We start from the raw sequence: 8,120 nt of genomic DNA on the forward strand, positions 1-8,120 counted from the left end.
GCGACTCCGGCGGCGACGGCGATGAGTGCGGGCGGCGGCGGCGATGGGTTGAGGAAAGAGAGAGGGGGGCTATATATATAGGAAGGGGGGATCCGAAGCTTGGGGAAGGGGGCGGCCGGGGCGGCGTGGCCGGCCGGGACTCGGGCGGTGATCCCGTCTCCGGGATGGAGACGACGGGGCGGCGGGGCTGGGCCGTCGGCTGGGCCTTTGGCCCAGTCGGCGCGCGGGCGTTTCCTTTTTTTAAAAAAAAATTCCGCAGAAAAATAATACGTAGAAAAATAAATAAAAATCGGAAAAATATGAAATAAATTTTCCCCGTCTAGTTAGAAAATCTAGAATAGGGTGAACATTTTTTTAAATCAAAATAGATATTTTGAAAACATGCAATATTTTTAATGCAATAAAATTTGCAAATAAAATCCAAATAAATTCCAAATAATGATTTTAACATTTTTCCTCCAGTATTTCAATTGTTTTGGAGAAGTCATGTTTTCTCCTCTCGTTTATTTAAAATGAAATATTTTTCCGGAGAGAAAATAATTAAAACCAAAATTCTCGTCTTATTATTTGATCAAATATGAAAATTTAAGAAAAATCCCGAACTCTCTCCGAGGGTCCTTGAGTTGCTTAGGATTTATCGAGGATTTGTCAAAATGCAATAAAACATGATATGCAATGATGATCTATGTATAACATTCCAAATTGAAAATTTGGGATGTTACAAACCTACCCCCCTTAAGATGAATCTCGCCCTCGAGATTCGGGTTGGCTAGAAAACAGGTGGGAGTGGTCTTTCCGTAGATCTTCCTCTCGCTCCCAGGTGGCTTCATCTTCTGTGTGGTGACTCCACTGAACTTTGCAAAACTTGATAACCTTGCTGCGGGTAACTCGGCTGGCATACTCGAGAATCTTAACTGGTTTCTCCTTATACGTCAAATCATTTTCCAACTGAATCGCTTCCAGTGGCACAGTATCTCTCAGTGGTATCTCAGCCATCTCTGCGTGGCACTTCTTCAACTGCGAAACGTGAAATACATTATGTACTCCAGACAATCCTTCGGGCAATTCCAACTTGTAGGCAACTTCTCCCATACGTTCCAACACTCTGTATGGTCCGATAAAACGGGGCGCTAACTTTCCCTTAACTCCGAAGCGCTTCACTCCTCGAAGGGGTGATACTCGAAGATACACTCTGTCTCCGACTTCGTGAACTGTCTCCTTTCGTTTAGAATCGGCATAACTCTTCTGTCTGGACTGGGCTACCTTGAGCCTATCGCGAATCAACCTTACTTTCTGTTCAGACTCCTTAATCAAATCTGGTCCAAACAACTGACGGTCTCCAACTTCGTCCCATAACAACGGTGTTCTACACCTCCTTCCGTACAAAGCTTCGAAAGGGGCCATCTTCAAACTGGTTTGATAACTGTTGTTATACGAGAACTCCGCATATGGCAAATTGTCGTCCAAACTAGATCCATAATCTAGTGCACATGCTCTCAACATGTCCTCCAAAATCTGGTTGACTCTCTCGGTCTGTCCATCTATCTGCGGGTGAAAAGCTGTACTAAATTCCAGCCTGGTTTCCAACGTTTCATGTAACTGCTTCCAAAACTTCGAGGTAAATTGGGTTCCTCTGTCTGATACAATGGTCCTCGGAACTCCATGCAAACATACGATCCTGGTCATGTATATCTTTGCCAACTTAGCACTGGTGTAAGTGGTCTTCACTGGAATGAAATGAGCCACTTTCGTCAAACGGTCGATTACAACCCATATTGAGTCATAGCCTGAACGAGTCCTGGGTAATCCTGTGATAAAATCCATGCCTATTTTATCCCACTTCCATTCGGGTATCGGCAATGGCTGTAGCAATCCTGTTGGCTTCTGATGCTCTGCCTTCACTCTCTGACATACATCACAAACTGCTACATACTCCGCAATATCCTTCTTCATTCCGGTCCACCAGAAAGTATTCTTCAAATCCAAATACATCTTGGTATTCCCTGGGTGAATCGAGTACGGTGAATCATGGGCTTCCTGCAAAATCAACTTCCTGATCTCCGGATCATTTGGCACATATACACGGTCCTCGAACCATAAGGTATCGTGCTCATCCTCACGAAATCCCTTGGCTTTTCCTTTGCTCATCTTCTCTTTTATCTCTTCAATCTCCTTGTTTGTCTTATGAGCTTCTCTGATCTTTTCCATCAAGGTAGACTGAATCTCCAATGTCGCTAAATAGCCTCTTGGGACTATCTCCAAACATAGCTCGCGAAGGTCCTCGGCTAACTCCTGAGGTAATTCTCCTGTCATGAGGGTGTTGACATGACTCTTGCAGCTCAACGCGTCTGCTACTACGTTAGCCTTCCCAGGGTGATAATGCAATCTCATATCATAATCTTTAATGAGCTCCAACCATCTCCTCTGTCTGAGATTTAACTCCTTCTGCGTGAAAATGTACTTCAAACTCTTGTGATCCGTGTACACTTCACAATGGTTTCCGATGAGAAAATGTCTCCATGTCTTCAATGCATGCACCACAGCTGCTAATTCCAAGTCATGCGTAGCATAATTCTTCTCATGGGGTTTAAGTTGTCGTGAAGCATACGACACAACTCTTCCTTCCTGCATAAGCACTGCTCCAAGTCCTCGACGAGAAGCGTCGCAATAGACTTCATAGTCCTTGCGTTGATCTGGCAGAATCAACACTGGTGAGGTAACCAATCGTTTCTTCAACTCTTGGAAACTAGCTTCACATTCCTCAGTCCAGTTGAATTTGGTGTCCTTCTTCAATAGCTCAGTCATGGGCTTAGCAATCTTTGAGAAATTCTCGATAAATCTCTGGTAGTATCCTGCAAGTCCAAGGAAACTCCGGATTTCTCCAACCGTCGTGGGTGATTCCCAACTTGTCACTGTGTCAACCTTAGCAGGGTCTACTGCTATTCCTTCTCCAGAAATAACATGTCCAAGGAATCCAACTTCCTTCAGCCAAAACTCACATTTGCTGAACTTGGCATATAACTGATGTTCTCTGAGCTTCTCAAGTACCAATCGTAAATGCTCCTCATGCTCTTCCTCATCCTTGGAAAAGATTAAAATATCATCAATGAACACCACGACGAACTTATCCAAAAACTCCATAAACACTTTGTTCATCAGGTTCATGAAATAGGCAGGTGCGTTAGTCAGTCCAAATGACATAATGGTATACTCATACAATCCATATCTGGTGGTAAATGCCGTCTTAGGTATATCCTGCTCTCGAATCTTTAACTGGTGGTATCCTGATCGTAGATCGATCTTGGAAAATACTTTAGCTCCTTGTAAGCGGTCAAACAAATCATTGATCATCGGCAGTGGGTACTTGTTTTTGATGGTCACTTCATTCAATCCTCGGTAATCAACAACCATCCTTAGCGATCCATCTTTCTTCTCCACTAGAAGTACTGGTGATCCCCAAGGTGACGAACTTGGGCGAATATAGCCTTTATCCAGTAACTCCTTGATCTGCTTCTTAATTTCCTCCAAATCCTTTGCGGGCATCCTGTACGGTCTCTTAGATATTGGCCCTGTGCCTGGCAAAAGTTCAATCAAAACTCAATGTCTCTATCTGGTGGCATGCCTGGCAACTCTTCTGGAAATACATCCAGATAATCCTTCACCACTGGTACTTCCTCCTGTACAACTCCTGATAAGGAATTTACTTGAGTCCTCTTCGGCATATGCCGGGATACATACTTGATCCTTTTTCCTTCCGGGGTGGTAAGCAAAATCGTCTTGTTGGCACAATCGATGTTTCCTCCATACAACGATAGCCAATCCATTCCCAAAATCACATCCAAACCTTGCGATTCCAAAACAATGAGGTCTGAGGGGAAAACATGCCTACCAATGGCCAACGGTATCTGAAAACATCCTTGGGTGGCCATATACTCTGCTCCTGGCGAGGTTACTAACATAGGGCTTTTGAGAACTTGAGTGGACATCTTAAACTTATTTACGAATCCCCTTGATATGTATGAATGCGATGCACCAGTATTGAAAAGAACGGTTGCAGTAAATGACTTAACCAAAAACTTACCTATTACTGCATCAGGCTGAGCTTCAACCTCCTCCACGCTCACATGGTTCACATGTCCTTTGTTGAACGGGTTCGGCTTCTTCCCAGAGCTTCCATTGCCATTTCCATTTTGGGCTTCGGGACAATCAGTAGCATAATGTCCCGTCTTCTGGCTCTTGAAACAAGTAATGTGACTTAGATCTCTCTTGGTTGGGGTAGATGGGTTGGTGCGGTTCTGTCCGTTTCCTCCTCCATTCCCATTACCATTCTTGGAGCCATTATGGTTGTGCGAACTACCTCCTCCATGGGTATGCTGAAACTGTCCTCCCGGCTTCGGGGTAAAACGGGGCTTCTGCTGGGCTCCAGAATTGTACTTCCCTTGTCCATAATTCCTCTTACGGTTTTCAATCTGCTGTTGCTTCCCTTCAATCATGAGAGCTCTATCTACCAGCTCCTGGTAGTTGTTGAAGGTTGCTACCATCAACTGCATACTCAGTTCATCATTCAGCCCTTCCAAAAATTTCTCCTGCTTGGCAGCATCTGTAGCAACGTCATCTGGTGCATAACGTGCTAGCTTACTGAAATCCTCCACATACTGGCCTACGGTGCGTCCTCCTTGGCGTAGGTTACGAAACTCACGCTTCTTCATAGCCATAGCTCCTGCCGAAACATGAGCTGTACGGAAAGCTTGCTGAAACTGGTCCCATGTGACAGTGTCAATAGGGTGCGTCGCTGTATAATTCTCCCACCATGATGCTGCGGGTCCATCAAGCTGATGTGCGGCAAAACGCACTCTTTCCGCATCTGTGCATCCTGCAGTGGTCAACTCCCTTCCAACTTTGCGGAGCCAATCATCTGCTACAATCGGCTCGGTGCTACTGGAAAACACCGGCAGGTTTAGCCTTAAGAAACGGGCTAAGTGATCAACTGGTGGTGGTGGCGGTGGGTTGTTGTTGTTGTTGTTGCCTTGGTTCTGCACTAACACTTGCATCAGGGAATTCTGTTGCTGAATCAACTGGGTGATCTCTGGCGGGAAAACAAATCCGGTGTCGCGTCTCGGAGGCATCTGATGGGTTTAGAAAAGATGAGAGTTAAGAGTAGAATGAGGTCTAGGGGGAAAACACTACCCATATGCTCATGAGACAAATTCAATCAATATCACTCAATCAAATCAAACAAGGCAAAACAATCGATCTAACTAGCGTTACAAAGTGCTTGAACTATACTATTGAATGGGGGAAAACTACTACTGATATGGTGGTCTACTAGAAATTCTGATCCGTTGAAGACTCCATGATGTCTGCTCCAGCTTCATCAATCCAGTCGTCTTCACTTGGTTCCGAGTCGGTGTCGTCGATGATGATGTAGTTATCCGGACAAATGCATTCGTCGACTTCTGCTTTTGGCACTGGATTTCCCACGAATGCTCCAATCTTATTCTCCAAGTCGTCAATCTTCCCTACTAGTGCATTGATTTCCTCCAAATAATCTTCGCGTGTAGCCTTGAGTTCTTCTTGGAGTTCCTTGATCTTCGTTAATGCCTTCTTCAGTTCTTCCTTGTCCGTGCACATCTGGTTCTCCTGGCGACGAATATGTTGGTTCTGCTCCTGGATGAAAGCTGCAACTGATCCATCCTTCTTGGTCTTGATCATCTCCCATTGCGCGTCTCGACGTCCACAAATTTGGTAAATTGTATCCTTAAGCTCCTGGTGGTAGAGTTCTCCAATGCGTCCCATGGCGATGTGTGCGGCCATGCTCTTCCCTAAACTCCAAGTTGGTGCTTCGAAAACCAATCTCATGGGTTCCGTAATTGGCACAAACGTCCTTCCTGGAATGATAACTTGAATCTTCCAGCTCTCCTCTTCAGGTAATGTGGCGTTGTAGGTTCCGGTGATGCTTGGTATTCCTATGTTCAAGTACTTGGTGACTTCCTTCAAGTGTCGACCAAACGGCGTGTCTTCATCTGGTTGCATGAACTTGCTCCTTGCATTCGCCATTCCTAAAAGAGTAGAAAGTGGAGAGGGGTCAGAAATGAGAAGAGAGAAGTTTTCTAGGGCTTAAGCTTAGTGGTCGTGTCCTACAGTCAGCGTGTGCTCTGATACCAACTTTGTAGCGACCAGACCTCAAATGGCCTGTGCTGCTGTGCACCAGTGTCATCCCTGGATCAGTAATGCTGACACGCACAGTACAAATGGAGGATTTATAACAGAGTAGCAATCACACACTTATTACATCGAATATCTCTGAAGAGATTAAGTATGATAAACATGGCTTAAGGCCATCTAAAACGATAACAGCGGAAGACTTGGAAGATAAGTGAGTCCATCACTCCAACGGCATCACTGAGTATAAGACCACGACCTAAGGCACCTTACTCGTCGTCTGAAAATTCTGCAACATGAAACGTTGCAGCCCGAAAACGGGTCAGCACATAGGATATGCTGGCAAAGTAACACATAGAGAGCAATGAACAAAAATAATGCTATACTATATGCATATATGGCTGGTGGAAAGCTCTATGGTTACAGTTTTTGCGAAAAGCCAATTTTATCCTACTGCAAAGGAATAAATTTTATTTAACTATCATGGTGGTTGTGAAACATTGAGAAGGTACCTCCAACTCAATCCCAATTAAGTGTCATCATTAACCCAACAAAATTAATTATAAGTATCACGGTGATGAGATTCAAATGATAATCCAGGTACTAGATACTCAAGTTGTCCATAACCGGGGACACGGCTAATCATGATCAGTTTGTACACTCTGCAGAGGTTTGCGCACTTTTCCCCACAAGACTCGATCGCCTCCGCTTGATTCTCGCACTACATGATGTTTGAGAAACGGATGACCGAGACACAGTCTTTCAGAAACAATCACTCTTTACTCTGGATGGACCGGTACACCTACTTTCCCCTACATCTGCTAATCCACCTCTTCAAGAGATCCTGTAACCTACTCAGCTATGCTAGAGCCCATAATAGCTTGTGGCTGCACACGGAAGTTTCTAGCATGAATAATCTTATGATCCCTTTGAGCCTGGGTGGTGGACCTTATACATACAGACAACACTGGGTGCTCCAGGTGCCTCAATCCACCCAGATGTGAGTTTTAGTTGCCACCTTAAGTTGAACCAGTATTAACAATCTCACATGTGTCATGAATATCTCTCAAACCCATCCACGTCTACGAGCATAGCATGGCAATATAATAGCAACGTAGAAGTAACTCCCAAGGGTTTGATAAAGTAAAACAGGTAATAGGTACTACCTCAACTACTTCCCAGTACCCACAGTTTAATTAGATCCTAATCATGCAAGTGTTTGAGGAAATAGATCTAATGCAATAAAAACTGGGTATGAACGGGGTATGATCAAAGTGTTACTTGCCTTGCTGATGATCCGCAAAACCTAGCGAGTCGAAGTAACAAGCGGCACACTCCGGGTACTCTAACGCAAACAAACAAGCATACAATCAGTACTCATCTAATGCACAGGTAAAACTCGAATGAAAGATCCAACCAGAAAGTTCAACTTAAGAACTCCGGTTTGCAAAAAGAATCAACTCGAAAGAAGCAACGAAAGTCAAACGGCGAAAGAGAGAAACTTCGTTTGCTAATCTGGATCTAGGTCAAATTTTACTGTAGCAAAAACTTGTTTGAGTAGGTTAAATGGAAAGAGAATTTCGAGACGAAACTCTAGGCGCTTGAATCGCCTGATTCCGATAAACGAGCGAACAGTTAAACAGAATCGAAGATTTGATCGGAGATCGAATCTGAGAAAATAACGAGAAAACTCCGACGAAAAAGAAAAACGGACGAACGGTTAAATAACAGACGTTCGTTAACAGAGAAAAACCGACGAACGCGTTCGTTAAAATGAATGGTTCGGTAAACGCTCGCAAAATAACAAAACCGAAAAAAAAACCGATTTAGGGTTTTTTTTAACGAAGGTTTTTTTTTAAAACGAAAACCGGCAAAGTCAACGGCGGCGGGCAGTACCTCGTCGGGCTCCGGCGAGGGCTCCGGCGGGGCTCCGGGCTCGGGCGGCGAGGGGCGGGCTC

The sequence above is a fragment of the Triticum aestivum genome, chromosome 7D, assembly GCF_018294505.1.
Source record: "Triticum aestivum cultivar Chinese Spring chromosome 7D, IWGSC CS RefSeq v2.1, whole genome shotgun sequence".
Lineage (NCBI taxonomy): Eukaryota > Viridiplantae > Streptophyta > Magnoliopsida > Poales > Poaceae > Triticum > Triticum aestivum.